The sequence below is a fragment of the Pseudorca crassidens genome, chromosome 4 (genome assembly GCF_039906515.1).
Source record: "Pseudorca crassidens isolate mPseCra1 chromosome 4, mPseCra1.hap1, whole genome shotgun sequence".
Classification (NCBI taxonomy): domain Eukaryota; kingdom Metazoa; phylum Chordata; class Mammalia; order Artiodactyla; family Delphinidae; genus Pseudorca; species Pseudorca crassidens.
Window position 1 is genome coordinate 121,743,978 of NC_090299.1, and position 20,562 is coordinate 121,764,539.

The 20,562-nt window shown below is 39.5% G+C and overlaps 1 pseudogene; it reads right to left on the bottom strand.

Moving 5' to 3' along the window:
- Window positions 1-1,267: 1,267 nt before the first annotated feature.
- Window positions 1,268-1,750, bottom strand: LOC137223911 (peptidyl-prolyl cis-trans isomerase A pseudogene; annotated as a pseudogene).
- Window positions 1,751-20,562: the final 18,812 nt, after the last annotated feature.

Below are 20,562 nucleotides of genomic sequence, written 5' to 3' on the forward strand. Positions count from 1 at the left end.
TTCTGTGAATTGTTTTTTTATGTCCTTTGTCTAAATTTTTAGTAATGAGACATCAGTATTTTTATTTTAAAAATTTATTTCCATATTAACTATTGTTTTACATTTCTTACAGGTGTCATAACCAATTTGCATTGAAATTTTTTGTGTGTGGTATTTTTGACATAGTGGAGTTTTAAACGGTTATGTAGTCATTGTATTGACTTCTCCTTTTGTGATTTCTGTCCATCTGTTTTAGTTTTGTAATTCTTTTTTGCTTTGAAATTTCTTTCCAGTGTAAGAATCAGCCAAGAATTCCCCTATATATTCATTGTGCTTTAAATGATTTCATTATTTACATTTAACATATCTGTGTAGAATTTATTTTGGTGTGAGGTTAATAGCAAACTTGATTTTTTTCCCCATGTACTTTGCCAATTTTTCTAGCAACTTTTGTGGATAAACCCACATTCCTCAGTGGTTTATGATGCTTTCTTTGTAATATATAAAAAAATAAAATAAGTTTACCAAGATCTTTTTCATGTCTTACTTTTGTGTTCTACTGAACTGCCTGCTAATTCTCTTTTTTTTTGAGATCACACTTTTTAAATTTAACACTTTGTAATAACTCATATAACAAGTTACCACCCCACCCCTACCCACTGGTCTCTTTTCACAACATTTCCTTTGGCTGTTTTTTTTGGGGGGAGGTGGTGAGAAGGGCAATAAGTAGTAGGATTAATGGTCTTTTAATCCCATTCCTCAGTTAAGGCAATAAAAAAATTATCAGAAAAGTAACCTTTTTTAAATTGTAACTTGAGAGTATATGTTCAGTTTATTCATCTAACAGCTCTATTGAGTTCTCTGAAAATACATTTAAAAAAATAAAATACAGTTCTGTTTCCAATTTCTGAATAGTTCCACATGCCTGAGGATAGTTTTCTTCTTTTGCAAGTTTTAGCATTTTGGATTTTATTCTATGATGATATAGATTGATTAATGGATTGTGTTTTAGGAATACAAAATATTCCTCAGTGAGTGTTTGATGGGTGTTATGAAATATCTTGTTCTTTTATTGTTGTTGTTGTTGTTTAATTTTTATTTCATAATCATAAACTTAACTCTGCAGTCCAGCAAGACTTGGAGGGGGACAAGGCAAATATGGAACCCAAAGAAGTGCCATGAGAACACAGAGATTATAGGATGATGCATGCAGACAGGGATGATGGGTGCTCTCCTGAGCTGCAGAAGGAATGGTGTGGTGGTTAAGATAAAATGCAAGTCAAATTTATTAGAGTTGTCCACAGTGGGCAACAGTGATGTTTTCTCTGGTCTTGCCATTCCTAGCCCCATAGCATTCCATAGCTTCCACAATATTCATGCCTTCTTTCACCTTGCCAGGGACCACATGCTTGCCACTCTGTCTTGGCAGTGCAGATGAAAAACTTGGAACCATTAATGTTGGGTACAGCATTGCTATGGACAAGATACCCGGGTCCCTATGCTTCAGGATAATATTGTCATCATCAAATTTCTCCCTTAGATGGACTTGCTACCAGTGCTATAATGGCATGTGAAGTTACCACCCTGGAACATGAACCCTGGAATAATTCTTTGAAAGCAGGAGCCCTTATAACAAATTCCTTCTCACCAGTGCTCAGAACAAAAGTTTTCTGCTTGTCCTTGGGAATTTGTTTGGAAACAACTCAAAGGAGACGTGGCCCAAGAGCTCGCTGGCAGTGGCCATGTCAAAGAGCATGGTGGGGGTGACCATGGCTGGACAGCGCCATGAAGCTCCAGGAGGGTGACCCTGGTATCTGTAAAGCTATCTTGTTCTTATACTTATGCAATTTTTCTAAAGTCAAAATAGATTAGATTAGTTATAAAAGCTATTTCTAAAACATGCTTGCATTTTATGTACAATATTAGATTCCTTCATTCCTGCAACAAAGTTTTAGAACATCTTCATCTTGAGCCAGGTACTACTGTTGTGGGTGCTGGAGATGTAGCAGGGAGCAAGAGTGATGTAATTCCAGTGGGGAAGACAAATATTACATAAGCAAATACATAAAAACATATAATGAAGTATAGAGATCAGTGCTCTGAAGAAAAGCAAAGCAAGGACAGAGAATAGCAGAGGTGAGGGTGACACTCTAGTGTAAGGTGATCAGGAAAGGCCTCTGGGGGGATTAGACGGTGTTTGCAGAGACTTGAAAGAAGTGAGGGAGTAAGTTATACAAGCTGGTGGATTCATCAAGGAGATCAATGTATCCCGAGGGGAGTGAGTGAGTCAGAGAGAAGTGGGAGGTGAGGTCAAATGAAAGAGCTGGATTCTATGAGTATGAGAAGCCACTGGAAGATTCTGAGCAGGAGAGTGACATGATTTGGTGTCATTTCAGTAGTATCTCTTTGGCTGCCAAAACAATAAGTGAATGGTGGTGCCATTCACTAAAAACACTGGGAGGACAGCAGATTTTGGAGCGGTGGGAATTAAGAATTCTGTTTGATCATAGTACATTGGAAGTGCCTATTAGTCACTTGAGAGGAGGTGTAATTGGATGATGCATGAATCTGGGGTGCAAGTCCAAGTATTGGGGGAATATATGTTGGTTTAATGCCCTGGGGCTGGGTCAGATCACTCAGGGTATGTATTAGTTTCCTAGGACTTCTATAACAAATAACCATGAACTTCGTGGCTTTAAACAACAGAAATTGTTGTTGCTCATAGTTCTGGAGTTTAGAAGTACAAAATCTAGCAGGGCTTTGGCCCCTCTGGGGGCTCTAAGGGAAAATCCGTTCTTTGTTTTTTCCAGATTCTTCTACCTGTAAAGTGCTCCTTGACTTGTAGGTGCATCACTCCAGTCTCTGCCTACAAGGCCACATTGCTTCCTCCTCTTCTATCTGTGGGATATCTCTGACTCTTTCTTAAAAGGACACTTGTCACTGGATTAAGGGTTCATCTGGGTAATCCAAGATAAACCCCTCTCAAAATCCTTAATCACATCTTTGGCAATATAAGGTAATATTCACTCTTTTGTAAAATAAAGTAAAATCCACAGTTTCCAGGGATTAGAAAGCAGACAAGTCTTTTTGGGGACCACCTTTTAGCCTGGTACAGGCAATGACTGTGGATTGAAAAGCGAAGTGGCCCTAAGACTGAGCTCCAGGGCACTGCAGTATTCAGAGGTCAGAAAGAGAACACAGAGGCAGTAAAGAAAACTGAAGGGGGTCAGTGAGGTATAGGAGGAGAAGGAGAGTCACAGTGTGGTGTCTGATGAAGAAGTGCTTCAGTGAGAAGGAGATGATTCACTGTGTGGTGAACAGCTGAGTGGTGTAGAAAATAAGGGCCCAGCCTTGATTGTTAGACTTGGTCGCTGGTGAACTTGCCAAAATTGTATTCAGAGAGTGGCATACTTGATTCCATGTGGTCCCCAATCCTGAATCCAGCTTCCACTGAAATATTATAATCCTGTTTTAGCTGTAGGATCCATGGTTGGCCAAGCACTTCAATGTAAGAAGTTATTTTGTGATTCGTTTTTCTCCTTTTTTTCTATTTCAAGTTCTGTGTGTAAGTATGTTGTGTCAATAACCTTGTTTCTTCAAACTGGTTTATGCTCATGGTAGAAATTTTGGAAATTACAGTAAGAACAAATTAAAGTGAATTATTTAATTTTCAATTTTAAGTGCAGCCACTTTTTTTTTTCCCTGGGACTTTTTTTGTTTATCACTCATTTTTTTGATTGGGCTCTGAGGCTTTTGTACAGACATCACTGAATTGTGATATGATTGCCCAGCAACAGGTAAAGGACAGTGTTGCTAACAATATATTACCCTATCTATGACTCTGGGTTGAGTTTTGGGTTTCAGGGTGCCAGTGTGATTGGCTGGAAAGGTGCCCAGTTGTTGAAGAGGATATCTTCCGAAGTAGAGGGAGGCTATGCTGGTGATGGGAAGGCAAATAGATCCAATCTGTTTGTGAAATATGAAAACATGTTTTCAAGAGCCAGTGTTCTCAATTTGTCCCTGCCTCCGTGACACATTCATATGGAAAAATCCTTAACCAGATGTTAAAATGAAGGAAGTGGTAAAAATTCTTTAAATTTCAGGAAGCTAATAATGGAATCAGGGAGATATCAATATTTTATTAATTTCTTGCATCTTTATAATGTCTGCATTAAATTTGTGAAAGATCAAACTAAGGGAGAACAGTTCTGAGAATAAGTTTAAAGTAAAAATTATCAAATTCCTCTCAGTCAAAAGCAGGTAAATTGAGACTGAGAGGAGGAATACAAGGATGGCATTGAGGGTGCTGTAGTGTGGCTCTTTGAGTGGATTCAAGGATAAGATCCTCCCAAGATCTCCTCTAGATCCCCAGTTTAGCACCATAAGATAGTGATAATAGACTCTGACCAGATGCTTCTTTCTTTGATTTAAGCTGCTATCTCCAAAGAAAGGGCCCACTGAGCTTATTTACTTACTAATCAGGATTTTCTCTTGAAGATTTGGCAAAGCCATTTCCATTTTCTATTATTTCAAATTATCTAAGTTTTATGTGTAAGTCAATGGAAATTGGAAAATGTAGACCTCTTAAAAATGCCAAATTATATGTAGACATTCAAAACCAATTATTAGTGGGTGGAAAATGCTGTTCTGGTATATTAGGCCAATAGTTTTAGGGAGTTGAGTAAAAACAAGGAGGAATACGTTTTAACTTCATGATTCTGAAACTCAGGATCTGAACTGCTAACATAAATTGAGATCGGTACTCTTATCCTACTTTTGACTCCATACATTTTGTTTTGCCAAAAGTCCAGATGACAAAAAAGGTCTTGAAAGTGGAAATAAGGAAACTTGTTTTATATAAGCCACATTATTTGTTAATATGTGCTATTACAGGCTGAGAATGAATTTTTAGAATTTAAACGTCATTGTATTTATCTTCCAATCAAGCCAAAGTTATTGAGAATACCATATGGTTTTAGAAGATATATTTGGTGTCTTTGGGAACGTGAGGCTACTAAATAATTAACAACTGACAGAATGGAGTAGACCAAATGTACTTGGAATTTAGCTCTTTGTAGTGAGGAAGTTTGTGGATTTCCTGGTTCAGCCCATCTGATAAGAAGAATAACTCACAAACATGTTAGCTGGTTGCACAGGATGAATAATTTTGCCCATGAATATGCGATAGATGAGAGTGAAGATAAATTTTAAAGGCTGTGTCATCAGCTGAAAAAAATTAAAGAGGGAAATAATATTGCCAGTTGTTAAGCATTTCATCAGGTGCAGGGGTTCTCAACCTCAGTGCTATTGATATTTGGGGCCAGATAATTCTTTGTTGTGGAGTCTGTTCTCTGCATGGTTTAGCAGCATCTCTGGCTTCAACTCACTAGATGCCAGTAGCATCCTTTCCCCAGTGTGACAAGCAAAACTGTCTCCAAACAGTGCCAAATGTCTTCATGGGGGCAAACTTGCCCCTGATTGAGATAGGCTACACAGATAACCCCCAAAGTCAAATTCTAGTTATATGTTCAAGATATAGTAGAACGAAGGGGCAGGCTTCTTGAGAACTTGTGCTTGTTGAACATGTTATTGGGATGGGGTTTCATTTGGGCAGCATAATAATTAAGGTTTAGCTTCCGCATATACATTGTATTGATGAAAAGTAGATATTTTTTCAATCTAGATTTAATTGAGAACAGTAGGTATTGTAGGTGATTGATTGTCTTCTATTTCACCTCCCTCCAAAAAGCCTGACAGAAATATGTAGGACTGCCAAAATGAAATCTGTAGTAGGATAACACTGGGGAGGCTTCTCAGGGTGTGACTTTCCACTTACTTAAATTTCACTACATAGAGAGGCCACTGGTGACTTACATAATCTTATATGTGTGTCTTCCTATAGAGATGAAGTGGCACTTGTGGTAGAGACTGTATTCACCAAATGCCTATGAGATCCTTGACTTTTCCCAGTCTCCTTCTGAGTTAGGTTGGGGCCATGTAACTAGCTCTGGCCAGTGAAATGTAAGCTGAACCTAACTTCTGGGCTGAGGAAGCTAAAAACCAGAGTGCCTCTTCCACTCTCTCCTTCTCCCCTATCGTAGTGGCTTTGGGGGCCTGTGAACCAAACAAGAGCTGCTCCTTTCTTTCATTGTCTCTGTACTCATTTTATGGAACGTCTGTTAGCTGGACATTGAACTCTCTGAATTGATCTGCTTAATTATTTTATTTTCAGTGGCCATCACTCTTTATTTTCCTACCGTTTGGAACTCAGTTGGAATTTGGCCATGGGGAATAGAAGGTTCAGCTAAGACTCAAGAGTACAGGCATCACTGTCAGTTGTCTTTTTTCATGTTAATGATATTCTGGTGAGAAAGCCACATGCATATGAGGTAAACAGTTACTTGGAATGATGTTACACCTGATCTAGCAACTTCTTCCCTGAAGGAAGGTCAGGGGATTTCGGGAGTGTTTTTTCAGTAAATAAAGGATGAAATGACGAAATGACAAGTGGTGACACAGGAGGCAGGATAGCATGATCATTAGGAGTGTGTAGTCTGCTGTTCAACTGCCTGGATTTGAATCGTAGTTTTGACCCTTTTTAGCTATGTGATCTTTGGCAAGTTACTTTAGCTCCCTGAGCCTGACTTTTCTCATCTGTAAAATGGAATTCATTATAGGTTATAAGTATGTAATATATGTTTAGCAATTAGAATAGTACCTGTTCTGTAGCATATAGTTCTTTTACTTTTTTTTCTTTCTCCTTCTTCCTCTACCTCCTCTTCTTTCTCCTCCTTCTCCTTCTTCTTCTTCTTTTGGTCGATCTTCCCTTAAGGTGCTTCTTTTATTGTAAGTTCTATTTAGATGTTTGCTGTTACTATTAATTAGGTTGCAAATCAAAAGAATTATACCAAGCCTATGAGCTCAAGTATATGTTGAGTTTTATAAATAGCCTGTTGTATTTCTCACTATATACTCCCATAGTTAGTGTAAATCAGTTAAGTGTTTTCATAATTCCACTTGCTTCGTCTTTCCTACCAGGCATATGACAACCGCTAACATAAATAGTATTTATGGTCAAAGAGAAAGGTGCCCTTTCCTCTGTGCAGTTACAGCTCCATGTAAGTGCACCTTTTGGCAAGCAGAGCACTGACTGGATTTCACCCCCATGCAGCTGCTGGGCAGGGCGCCTCTGTGTAGTGTTCAGTCTGCATGACTGTTGGGGCTCTGATGGGAGCATTACCCCTGGAAGGAAATCTGGCTTGGGAAGTTCAAATCTCATGCTCCAGGGTGAATTCTCTCAGTTGGGTTGGATTACTAGTAATTGTGCCTGATTTCCTTGTCCTTCCCTTGTTGCTCTGAAGAGGTGAGGGCGAGCATTGAGCCCATCACCTGAAGGGCTTGGGTATGAGTGGGAATCCACAGGTATGTTATCAGGTGGTTAGTATATGGATTTAAATCCTTGAGATTGGATGAAATCTCTTAGGTGTAGTGAGTGGAATAAGAAGGCAAATGGACCAAGGAACTCACACTTTCAGAGATCATGTGAAAGTATAGGAATAGAAAAGGAGACTGAAAAGGAGACCTCACAAAGGGAGGAGGACAGTGAGGGTGAGTTGTCACAGAAGGTAAGAGAAGAGAAAGAGAAAACCAAAGCCTACACTTTGTGAATAGCTATGCGGGCTACTTGGCTGTGCACATCAGGATAGTGATTCATGATCCATTGAAAGGTGACGCTAGCATTTCTCTTTCCTCACTGATCAACCTCCTGTCTCACAGGTAAAAGCCTCCGATGCAGATGCAGGACTCTATGGCTTTGTTGAATATTCTCTTTATGCTGGATTCCAAAGCTATGAAGCACCTCAATCATTCCAGATAGACCCACATGATGGGCAAATCTGTGTTTCTCAAGATATCGACAGGGAAAGGGATCCAGCCACCTACGATCTCTTGGTGAAAGCTAAGGATGGGGTAAGTCTTTATGTATGAAATTTTAAACATACTCAAAAGTGAACCGCTGTGTGTGTATTAGAGAATACCAAGGATTATCAATCAACAACTGGCCAATCTTGTTTCATAAATCACTACCTCTTTCTTTTGCTGGAGTGTTTGGAAGCAAATACCAGACATTATTTCATTTCATCTGCAAATAATTCAATAATATCTCTAAGAGATAATGACTTTTTTTTAAAACACAACTATAGTAAATTAACAGTAATTCTGTAATAATATCTAATATCCATTCCATTTAAAATTTACTGGATTACCTAAAAATGTCTTGAAGTAGTTGGCATGTTTAAATCAAGATCCAAATAAGTCCATGAATGGATTTGATTGCTGTATTCCTTAAATTTCAATCTGTAACAGTTAGTCCCCCACTCATCCCCCTTACCTTTTCTCCTACAGTATTTATTTTTGGAAAAAAATCAGATCAATTGTCTTGTAAGTTTTCCATATTCTAAATGTGGCTGATTACATCCTTAGGATTCACTTAATGTGTTCTTTTATCGTAGTTCCTATAAACTGCCATTTTGAGCCAGAGACTGATTAGTTTTGGCTTTATATAGGTGGTGCTCTGTGCTTCTTATTACATCAGCAGACACATAACATTATTTCATTAAGGGTTGCAGTAGGGTGATTTTTGAATTCTGTCTTTCCTTTTGCATTTATTATCTGAAATACTTCAATTAAGAAGAATGTTCTCAAGGGCTTCCCTGGTGGCGCAGTGGTTGAGAGTCCGCCTGCCGATGCAGGGGACACAGGTTTGTGCCCCGGTCCGGGAAGATCCCACATGCCGCGGAGCGGCTGGGCCCGTGAGCCATGGCCGCTGAGCCTGTGCATCCGGAGCCTGTGCTCTCCAACGGGAGAGGCCACAACAGTGAGAGGCCCATGTACCGCAAAAAAAAAAAAAAAAAAGAAGAATGTTCTCTCATCAACTATTTGATTACACTGAAGTATAATTCGTACAGGAAAGGCAGTATAATGCTTGATTCTTTCACTTTATCAGTTTTTATAATAATGAGTTGGTGCGTTTACCATCTCCAAACATTACTGATGATTTTTTCCTAGTTCGGTTATAAATTCTTGTATTTTTTGTATATTTGTTATGTTTTGTACGTTACTGACCTTATCTTTTCTGATGTTCATATTAATTGAACCATCTTGGATCAGTGGGGGCACCTTCAATTTGGCTTTTATGTCTTTTTTGGGTAAACTTTTAAACTAACGTATAAAGTACATGCAGAAAATTGCACGAATCATAAGTGTACAGCTCAATGGATTTTTGAAGAATGAAAACATACATAGAAGCAGATGAAGAAACATTACCAGTACCCTGGAAACCCCTCTCTCAGCCCCTTACTGTGACCATCCTTCCCACCCTTTAAGGATAATCATTATTGACTTCTAATACCAAATATTATTTGCCTATTTTTAAGCTTTCAGTGAATGGATTCATACAGTATGTGTTTTTATTGTTTCTTTTACAGGGCATTATTTGTGAGCATCATTCTTGCTGTTGCGTGTAGCAATAGTTCATTCATTCTCATTGGTTTATATTATTCTTTTATGTGAATTTACAATAATTTTTAATCTGTTTTGTAATTGATGGAATCCATTTTAGGCTATGACAAATAGTATTTCTATTAACTGTGTTATACATGTAATTTATTGAAAAAATATAGGCATTTATATTGGGTCTATATTTAGGAATGGAATTGCTATGTCATAAGAAAATCAAACAACTTTTCAAAATAGTTGTACCAGTTTATACTCCCACAAATTTCAGTTGTACATCCTCCCCAACATTTGGTATTTAATGTTTTTTTACTTATAGCAGTTCTGTACCTGTGAAGTAGCGTATCACATTAGAGTTTTACTTTGCATTTCTTTAATGACTGATGAATTGAGCACTTTTTCATATATTTATTGGCTATTTGTATAACTTGTTTGTGAAGTGTCTAATTCTTTACCCATTTTCTATTGTACTATTGGCTTCTCTTTGTTATTGATTTGTATGAATTCTTTACACTTTTGGAATGGAAGCCCTTTGTTGGATATATTTATGCATCTATCTTGTCCAGTTCTGTGGCTTACGTTTTCACTCCCTTAGTGGAGTCTTTTGAGGAACAGAAATTCTTAATTCTAATTAAACTCAGCTTATCCATTTGTTTCCCTTTACATCTAATACTGTTTCTGTCCTTTTAAGAAGTATTTGTTTACCTTGGGGACATGAAGGTATTCTCTTGTTTTTTTCTTCCAAAAATTTTATTGCTTTACTTTTTACACTTATTATTTCAATCTAGTGGGAGGAACATTTATTTTTTCACAATATGGATATTCAGTTGACTCAGCACCATTTACTGAAATGATCACTCTTCCCTCACTGTGCTGTAGTGTCACCTTTTTCATGAATCACTTGACTGTATATGTGTGTGTCTATTTCTGGACACCCTATTTCTGACCTCTTTGTCTACCTTTGTACTAACTCCATATTCTCTTAATTACTTTAGCTTTATAATAGGTCATGATATCATGTATTTGTTTAGTTTTGTCCTTCATTTTCAAGATTGCCTTGGTTGTTCCTGACCATTTACATTTCCAAGTACATTTTAGAAACAGCTTATTCAACTTTTATTACATTACAGCAAAGGCAGTCTTCTTTATGCACTGTTCTACACATTTTTTTCACTTAGTCTATTTTGGAGACTTTCCTTATTTCTTTTCTTATCTGCCTACTACTTACTTGTGTAGATTGGTACTGCTAACACCTTTCTGGTCTAATCTTTCTCTTTTGAAATTAGTGGGAGAAGTTACCTAAGACACGAATTGATGGGAAAAGATGAATCTAAATATATTTATTACAAGTAATCACGTAGAGACAAACATGAAAATAAAGTCATTTAACTCAATAAAATTACCATGATGTATTTGCTTAGATATAACAACCCCTCTCTATGTGGTTTCAGGAATTTTTGCTTCAATGTAAGAAAAGAAGTAGGAAACAAAAGCAAGAGCAAACAGAGGAGTTTAGGTTAATTCAAGTCTATATGATTATTTAAAACTCAATATATGCATACACAAACATTTATCCAAGGCTTCAGAAATATATTCTTAATAGACTTTGAGACAATTATAAAAGGAGTCCATAACCAGTTTAAATCCAATACTGCAGTAGTTGAACATCTGCTTCTAATTAGTTGGTTTTTTTGGATGATTTTATAAAAGTGTATGTAGAAATTATCTTAATAGAAATAAGATTACTTTATGCCAGAAATTTTTTACTGCCAAAAAGTAGTGCATTAATTAGGAGCATTGGCAGTGGAATGAAAAATCAACCTACATATTTAATTTAAACCTCCTTGCTTATTTCTTTCTGTTTCCATATTGAACCTACTCTACACACTTACTCTATGAAGAATACCTTCTTTCCCTCTCAGCTCTCCAGTCTCTATTGCAAATTCAAGTTCATCTTTAACCACACCATCCCTCCATAAAGCTTTCCAAGATTGAACAAAGGAGATGCTTTTTTTTCTCCAGTTAAAAGGTATTTTATTTTCAGGATAACTGAGAAAGTGTTTACAGACAGTGTAGCAGCTTTTGCTAGTTTTTAGAAATCAAAGAAGAGACAATCTTCAGGTCGATGATTGCTATGGTCTGAATGTTTGTGTACCCCTCAGATTCATATGTTGAAATCCTAAAGCTCAAGGTGGTAATATTAGGAGGTGAGGCCTTTGGAAGGTGGTTAGGTCATGAAGGTGGAGCCCTCAGGAATGGAATGAGCGCCCTTAGGAAAGAAGTCCCAGAGATCTCCTTTACCTCTTATGCTGTCTGAGGACACAGCAAGAAGTTGTGGCCTTCACCAGAACCCAGCCATACTGACACCCTAATCACATACTTCTAGCCACCAGAACTGTAAGAAACAAATTTCTGTTGTTTATAAGCCATCCCGCTATGGTATTTTGTTATAGACGATGATGTGCGTGAATATTCTCTACAGTGTTTATATGTTTAGAATATTCTTCTGTAAAACCCCTTGTTTTGTAGATGGAAAACCCTCCAACAAAGTACAACATATTCCAGTTTTGTTAGAATAGAAACATCCTTCCTGTGGGTACTTCATATTCAAGATCTCATCTTCCTGTTGAGGTGATATCTTAGGCCCAGCTCCATTAGACATGGGAACTGGTCTGCACCCTTCCTGGTTTTAATATAGATTTTATTATTATTCAGGTATGAGTAAGGAGACAACTGCCATTGAAAAAACAGTTTGTTATACTCACAGATCCCAAGAGGAGGAGCATGCCACATTCTGGGAGGGAGTGTACATGGTGTGTGCACAACGGGAAGCACTGGGTTTGTCAGGAGGCAGAGGGGGAGAGGGAAACTCTGGGTAGGGGCCTTTATTGTGGTTTCCAAGGGAAGGAATGGGAGAGGCAGAATAAGCAAGCTTAAGACTGGCTAGATAGAATAATTTCAGTGGCCTGGGGCATAAAGCCTGTCTCTATTTATCTGGTACCTGGCTGTGGGGTGATTAGGGCAGGTGAATAGTGGCCCAGAGTGTGAGAGCCAGTAAAGGAGGCGGTTGGGAGTGTTGGTTTACATTGGAAAAGCATTCTCCCCTGACCCCCTGGCAGTCCCTCCAGGACAAGCAAGGCCCCGGATGTCAAAGCATCAGGATACAGAAAAGGAAGATGCAGCCAATGCACTGCCCTGGTGCAGAGTCTTTCCAGAGAGGATGGCAAAGGGCTGACCTGAACCCTGGTACGCATCAGACTACACAAAAGAAAATCTTTGCAGCCACCTTGTTTCACTCCAATTTCTTGGAAATAACACTCAGTCGTATTCAGGGAATTCACTACTCAGTTTAACTTCTGGTCCAGAGTAGCATCTTAAATCATCAAAGCAAGTTTGGGTCATGGTATGGGCTACTCTCAGCACTTTCTTCTCCTTTGTGTCAGGCCCCGGCATCCCAAGAAAACTTCACTCAGTACTGCTCAGTCCTGGGTAGAATCCACATACTGTTGGTCAGGCGCCACCAATGTGCACCTACCTCCTCTTCACCCTCCTCCCCACTTTCCTCTTTGGTCATCATCTTCCTCATCTTTCTCTCTTCCTTCTGAGTCTTTTAACTCATCTCCATCATTCTCCAAGTTTACCTCCTGCAGATGCTCTTTGTTTTTGGATCCATCTCACCAAAGTCTTCCATTCTTCCATCTTGTACAAATCAAGGCAGTACAAGTCATTGGGGATGAACTGGAGTCACCTGCTTCAAACAAGCCCCATAAACGTAGAGCAGCCTGTGCTTTTGGACCAATATGATTTTGGAATGAGGACTTGGCTCCATCAGAGGCCACTGGCTTTGTCTGAACCCTCTTCCTCCTTCCTGTTGCCTGTGGTGGAGGGCTCTTGTTCAATGGTGATCATGGTCCCATCTTCAACATCCGCCACTTTAACCCCCTCCAGGGGCTCCTGGATGCCGGCTTTCCCACATCCCCACTTGTTATCACCTTTGGGTTTCACTTTTTTAGTCTCACTTACGTCTTCTCTTCTCTGACCCAGGTGTCATAGAAGTACAGTTAATCAAAATCATTGCCCTTCAGGCTCTCTTCCCATTCCTCGTCACAGACACCCACAAGGAGCAGTGTCTGATGATTCAGAACCACACCTGCCTAAACGCCAGCTCTTGGAGTGAGCTCTATTCCCCAAGGGGTACTCTGAGTCCACACCCATTTTCCTTTTCTTCCTTCCTCAGACTTTAGTTGGAGTTTATTTGAATGCAGGGTGTGTTTGTCCGCCTTTGTTGAACTTTTCCAGTAGCCTCCACAGATGAATATGGTCCTCTGGGGAGTGACGGATCTTTGGCAGCCCAGCCTGGGTGTGGCCCCATCCCTCATCGTGACAGCTTACTCCATGTGAATGTGCCCAGATTAAAGGCATACATGTCATTGTCCTGGATGTAATCCCTTGTACTGTTGTGGAAACCACCAAGAAGAATTAGCTGTGTTTTCCAGGCTACCATCTGATACCTGCTTTGACCTAAAGGACCTCCTGATGATTTGATTTGCTCCCAGGTCTTGGGTGCCAAATTCAGGACCCAAAGGTTTGTGTAGTGATAGGATCAATTCATCTTTCTCAGAATGAGCAGAGAATGACACATTCAACATTGGTGAGTGGGGGATCACAGTGTTTCTATTGTCTGAGTCTTTTTTAGCATCTAGCATTTAGAAATGGGCTATCAGAGCCTCAGGGTCTCCTCCTTCCCCAGCACTTGGACAACTTCTTCTCCATACTGGTGGCTGTCTTCTCCTTCTTGCCCATCATGAGGGTTCCCGGTGGCGGCGGCTCCAGAAGGGAGCTGCACACTCAGCCAGCCTGGAAGCAGGTCCTCTTGGGGGCAGACCTGGCGATGCATTTTTAAAGATAAATTTTAGAAGAGTCTTGCCCCGCCCCCAAACCATAGAGTTTTAACAGCTTCCTAATCTTCACCTTGTTCGGACCTGAAACTGCCTCCAGTGTCCCTAGTGTTTGCGTCAGAATGTATGAGAGCAAGCAACTTGTGTGCGTGTGTGTGTGTGTTATCCAGTGTGCAGGGTTTATTCTGTTATCAGCGTAACCTTTGTAAATTTCTTCTGTGATGAACTGTGCATTTCTACAGGGTGAAGTCTTCATCTGTCATCATTACTCTATGCAATATCTACTCACAGCACATGTTCCTAATCAAAAAGGTTGGTAAAGATGAAGATATCAAGGTTGATAACGACTTGGTAGGCTGTCCCCTAGAAGCAATCCAGCTCCAATTTGAAAAAATTAATGAACTCAGGCAAGATATTTTAGGTCCAAGATGTTGGATTCTAGGCCATAATGAATTTAATTAAAACGATGAACTGCACCTTGACAAAGGCCTTTAACTGTACAAAATTACCTTGACAATCTATGGTTTTTCCTCTGATCCTTTCTGTTTCTAATATATGTCCTGAAAGCTCTTTGGAAGAAAATTGCTGAGAACCCATTTGCTGCTGGTTGCTAAGAGATATTTATCTATCAATAGAAGAATTCTTATTAAAATACCTAGATGTTCTGGGCTTCTTCTCTATTTATCCTTGTGATGACTGTCAATATTTTTTAAACTCAATCATTTCTATTCTACCTGTATTACTTCTGAAATAGACTATTTTTGCTACTGCAATTGCTGCTATTTACCTCATACATAGAAGTCATGAGGATGCTATAAAATTACATGATGAAAATAAATAATTGGATTACACTGCAAGTCAAGTGATTTTTCACAATAATTGAATTATTCCATGCTTATATCTAACTCCTATTTCCTTTTACTATTCATTTTCTGCAAATGAATGTTTCTTTTTTGGTGTGTGTGTTTATTAACATTCTATCTCTATTTTTTGTGACATCCTGAACTCTGTAGCTGAAATATGTGTTTGAGATAAAGCTATTTCAACTCTTATCTCACCACTCCAGGCTTAGGGGAGGGTTGTTTCAGACTAGTAACGTAGAAAGTAGATTGACACCATTATATATATTCATGATAAATGTTGACTATTGAAGTTATGCTGCAGAGTTTGTGTATAATGCAAATAAATCTCTGGAAGCAAACTTGCTAAGTAAAAGGGCAGACTAATTTTTTCCTTTCCCCCCAGCTTTATTGAGGTGTAATTAAAATTGTATAAATAGATGTACAGCATGTTGTTTTGATTATATGTACACATAGTGAAATGATTATCACAATTAAGATAATTAACGTATCCATCATCAAACATAGTGAGTGGTGAGAACACTTAAGATCTACTCTCAGCAAAATTCAAGTATACAGTAGAGTATTATTAACTATAATCATCATGCTGTACATTAGGTCTCCGGAACTTATTTACTCTACATAACTGAAACTTAGGGCATGCTCATTTTAATAGATTATGTTATCTCATTTTCCAAAAAGAATTCAAGAGCTTATTCTTATCTTTTATTTCATTGATCACAACCCTGCTACCCCAGTTTCAGGAATAAACCATTGCCCAGTTGCCCACATTTTCTAGCTAAATTGTCTTAACCATATCTCGAAATGCTTGTCTGCCATTCTTTAATACACTACCAGGATTAATTCCCAGATGTCTTAAATGCCACTTTGCCTCATTCTTACCTCTAGAAGTTTAAGCCTCCCAGCCATCCATCATCTGTATTCTCATCCCCATCCTGCTCTGTTCATCCTTTAATTTGGACCAATCTCCTACCCACCCTCCCATACTCTTCTACCACGCCCTCTGGAACTCCTGGTCCATCATTTAGCAAATTCTCTTGCACACTCAGCCTGGTGTCTGACTGCTTCTTCATCTTCTTGCCCTGATCAAAACAGGCTTCCCCTGAGGATACCGATTCCTCTTTGCTCTCTCGCGCAGCAGTCCATATGCCACTAATCACAAGCTGGGAGCGAGGTGCTGAGGTGGGTGCCCTCCTGTTGCCCACTGCAGCATCCAAATCATTTTTACTCCTTTCTCCAGGACCAACTCCTTTTGAAGTTCATATTGTCAGACCACACCATGGACAATCTTTGTTGCTGCTGTCATATTCTAAACCTTGTTGTCACCAAGGACCTTTACATCTTACTCAGTCTTCCTCTCCATTACTGTTCCCTCCTGGAAACTTCACTGTCTGTTTTTCGGACCACCCAACACCCTGAGCCTCTCAATTCCTTGTCTTTCTGGTTTCCAACCTCTGAAATCTTGATGTCCAGCATGCTGTATTCTGATAAGCATTCTCATCTTTCTCTCCACTTACATAGCACCTCCACTCCCATAGAGTGATCTCCTGTTAAGACCACTAGTTTATTGACCCATATTTAAAGTCATTCACCTGCAAACTCCCTTTAGTTCCATTGCTCCACAGACCTTTCCAGATAAAACCCCAGCCCTATCTAAACCTGACTCTGCCTTTTCTGTACTTGCCTAAGCAGCTGAATGTGCCTGGAGAAAAATAATATACCTGCTTGAGAGAGAAGTCCTTATCTTCCTGCCAGCTATTGGCTCACATCCTTTGCCCTCTTTCCTGTTAGTAGAGTAGAGATGTCCCTGTTTGCGTTGAAAGCAAATCCCTCTGCTGTTCAGGCTCCCCCCATTCCAGCCTTCTTAAGGATCTCACTTCTGTAATGATTTTGTCAAATTCAATTGAATGTCTCCCATAAGCCTACAGGGCATAATACTAGTGTCCTGGGGAGGGGGAAAGGTAAGCTGGAACGAAGTGAGACAGTGGCATGGACGTATATATACACTACCAAATGTAAAATAGATAGCTAGTGGGAAGCAGCCACATAGCACAGGGAGATCAGCTTGGTGCTTTATGTCCCTCTAGAGGAGTGGGATAGGGAGGGTGGGAGGGAGAGGCAAGAGGGAGGAGATATGGGGATATATGTATATGTATAGCTGATTCACTTTGTTATACAGCAGAAACTAACACACAATTGTAAAGCAATTATACTCCAATAAAGATGTTAAAAAAAATAATAGTAGTGTCCATCTTTTGAAAAAAAACCTCCTTTTGATTGCAGGTAGCTTTTGAGAAAACCGTTTTCTTCCTCTTCTATCTTTCACTGCAAATCTACTTAAAATAGTTGTCTCTGTTTCCTCATTTTTCAGTCTTTCTTTGATCCATTCTTCCCATCCCACCTCTCTAGTAAAACTGCTTTTAGTAACATGATTTACATTGTGACACATCCTGGGGTTCTTTCTTTATTTTCATTTTATTCGGCTTCTCAAGCAACTTGAAATTGTTCTTTGGACACTGCTTCTCTTGGCTTTGGTGACACCACGGTTCACTGATTTTTTTTCCTTAACAAACTGGACCCTCAGTTCCCTTCACCTTTGCTTGTTGAATTATGAACTATAGACTTGAATGCATTGGCAAAAGTAAGCACAGCCCAGAAAAAGCTAAGAAACATGAAGGATAGATATTAATATTCTATTCAGGAGTCCCAGAGGCAAAAACAGAGAGCATGGGAAGCAGACAATGGCCAAAATAGACAAAACAACAGGTATTTTTCCATATCCAATGTTGGTCCTAGACAACCTCCTGCCTTCAATATTGTATGCTTTCAAGTCTGGTGATTTCCCCCAATACTCCTAACTTTCACAGCACTTCTTGAGAGGATTGGGATTCAGGTAGATTGGTTAAGAGTCTCTTACCATAATTTTAAAACCTAAATGATTAAAATTATATCAAAGTGAACCACAACTTATTGGTGGAAAGAGAAAGGATAAGACAAAGTTAAGAAATATTCATATAAAGAACTTATGAGGTGTATTAGTTACCTATTGCTGTGTAACAAATTATTCCCACATTTAGCAGCTTAAAATAATATGCATTTAATATCTCATGCAGTTCTAAGGGCCAGGAACCTGGAAGCAGCTTACTGGGTGGTTCTGGTCAGGGTCTCTCAGAGGTTGCATCATCAGGACAGTCTTGAGGAGCTGGACAGAAGTTTAGTTTCAGAGGATTGGGAAGTGAACACTTGATGGAATGGAGAAAGCTTAGATTAGCTTTCACCACACTGTGCTCTGTGGGATACTTGCCTCCTGAGATGTTCCTTCCACTGAGGGTTCTGTGATAAATAAGACTGGAAAACAGCTCAGAAATCACCCCACCTGATAGAAATGTGCCTCGGGAAGGTTCTGTGACAAGTCCTGAGGCCGAGAACCCATTTGACTTGGTTAATCCACCGTTTCCTTTTTGACTAAGGAACCTCTTTATTTGTTTATTTTTATGATGCACCTTTTTTTGCTACCTCAGGTATCTTTTTCTAAAACTTAGATTTGAGCATGTCCCTTCATTCATGACAGCAATAGTGTCCCAAGTGGGGGTTTAGGAGGAAAACATTACAACTTAGAATTTCATCCTTTTAAAACTTTTGTGGTATTTTTAATATATGTAATATTTAGCATAGTAAATGAATATATAATTTATTAGTAAATATATAGGTATTCAGGGTGTACACGCCACACTTTTTACTGAGAGAGTCTACAGGTGTGCAGAACAAAGACTATCCTCCTTAGCATTTAGATGAGGCTCCATGAATCTGACCATCAAGGCTTTTCTTTAGACTTTTCCCACCCTCTACTTCGCCCTCCAAGCCATGCTAGTGTGCTTACCTCTCCTACAACATGACAGAGACTTTTTAAAAAAATCTTTATATTTTCTAGGATGTTATTTTTACCTGAAATATCTGTTTTTTAAATCCTATTTTTTTTAATTTTTAAGAATTTATTTGAGCAAAAATTGATTCAAATGAGGCCGCATTCAACCAGAAGTAGTTAGGAGTGCCCCATGGACAGGAGCAGGGGAAGGATTTTTATAAATAAGTTGCAGAAGCAAAGCAAGGAAATGATTGGATTGGCTGTAGCTGAAGCACTCAGATTCTAGTCCTGTTCATTGTCTTTGAGGTTTTGTTATCTACCTGTAAATGGGACTGGATCCTGAATTCTTCTAGTTTCCAAATATCTGGCTATGACTCTCCAAACCACATTTCCAATTTTCTCCTACTCTTCTGATTTGGAATCACTATAACAAAGACTGCCCTAGAAACTCACCGGGAGGGACTGTACCAGGTCCTCCTCAGTCCCCAGACGGCAGCCATGCCTCAGGGCCCACATCTTCCGATTAAAAAGGGCTCCTCCAGACTCAGACCTGCACACCTCTGGAGCTCTAAAAGCTATTTGTTTGTGAGGACCCATCTCAAGGATCTCTTCAGCCCTGAGGCTTCCCTCCATTCAATGGTCACAGCACATCTGCATCTGAGTAATAAAGATCCACAATCTTTTATGTGTAGTTCTGAAAGCTCTCAAGATGGAGAGGTTTTTTTTTTTTTTGCGATACGCAGGCCTCTCACGTTGCAGAGCACAGGCTCTGGACGCGCAGGCTCAGCGGCCATGGCTCACGGGTCCAGCCACTCCGCGGCATGTGGGATCTTCCCAGACCGGGGCACGAGCCCGTGTCCCCTGCATCGGCAAGCGGACTCTCAACCACTGCGCCACCAGGGAAGCCCCAATATGGAGAGTTTTGAAAACTCACTTGGTGAGAAAGCTGGCTTGAACAGACATGAGACTATTCATGTTTTTTTTTTTTAATCCCTCTAAATGTGTCTATTCATCCATTTTGCTGCAGAATATTAAGTGATTAAGGGCTGCCACTCCAGACCTCATTAGGTATAGACACTATATTTCTTTTATAAAACTTAAAAATATCAGGATTCCAAGGCAAATCTATCTGGTCCCAAGTATTTAGGATAAGGAGGCTGTAAAATCTTATAATTGATGGTGATTAGCCATAATAAATCCTTTCATACATATTATATCACTGCTTCCAACAACAGGCCTGCAAGGTGAACAGGCGGCCCGCTTTACAAAAGAGGCAGCTCAACCTCGGGCTCCCTGACGTTCTCGAGACTGTGGTCCCAGAGGCCGGCAGGACCAGGTGTCAGATCCAGATCTCCTGGCTCCAGATTGTCCCTCTGTGCCACAAACCCCATTGTATAGTGTTTGTCTCATAAACGTTAAGTCCTTTGTAAGCAGGACTTAATCTGAG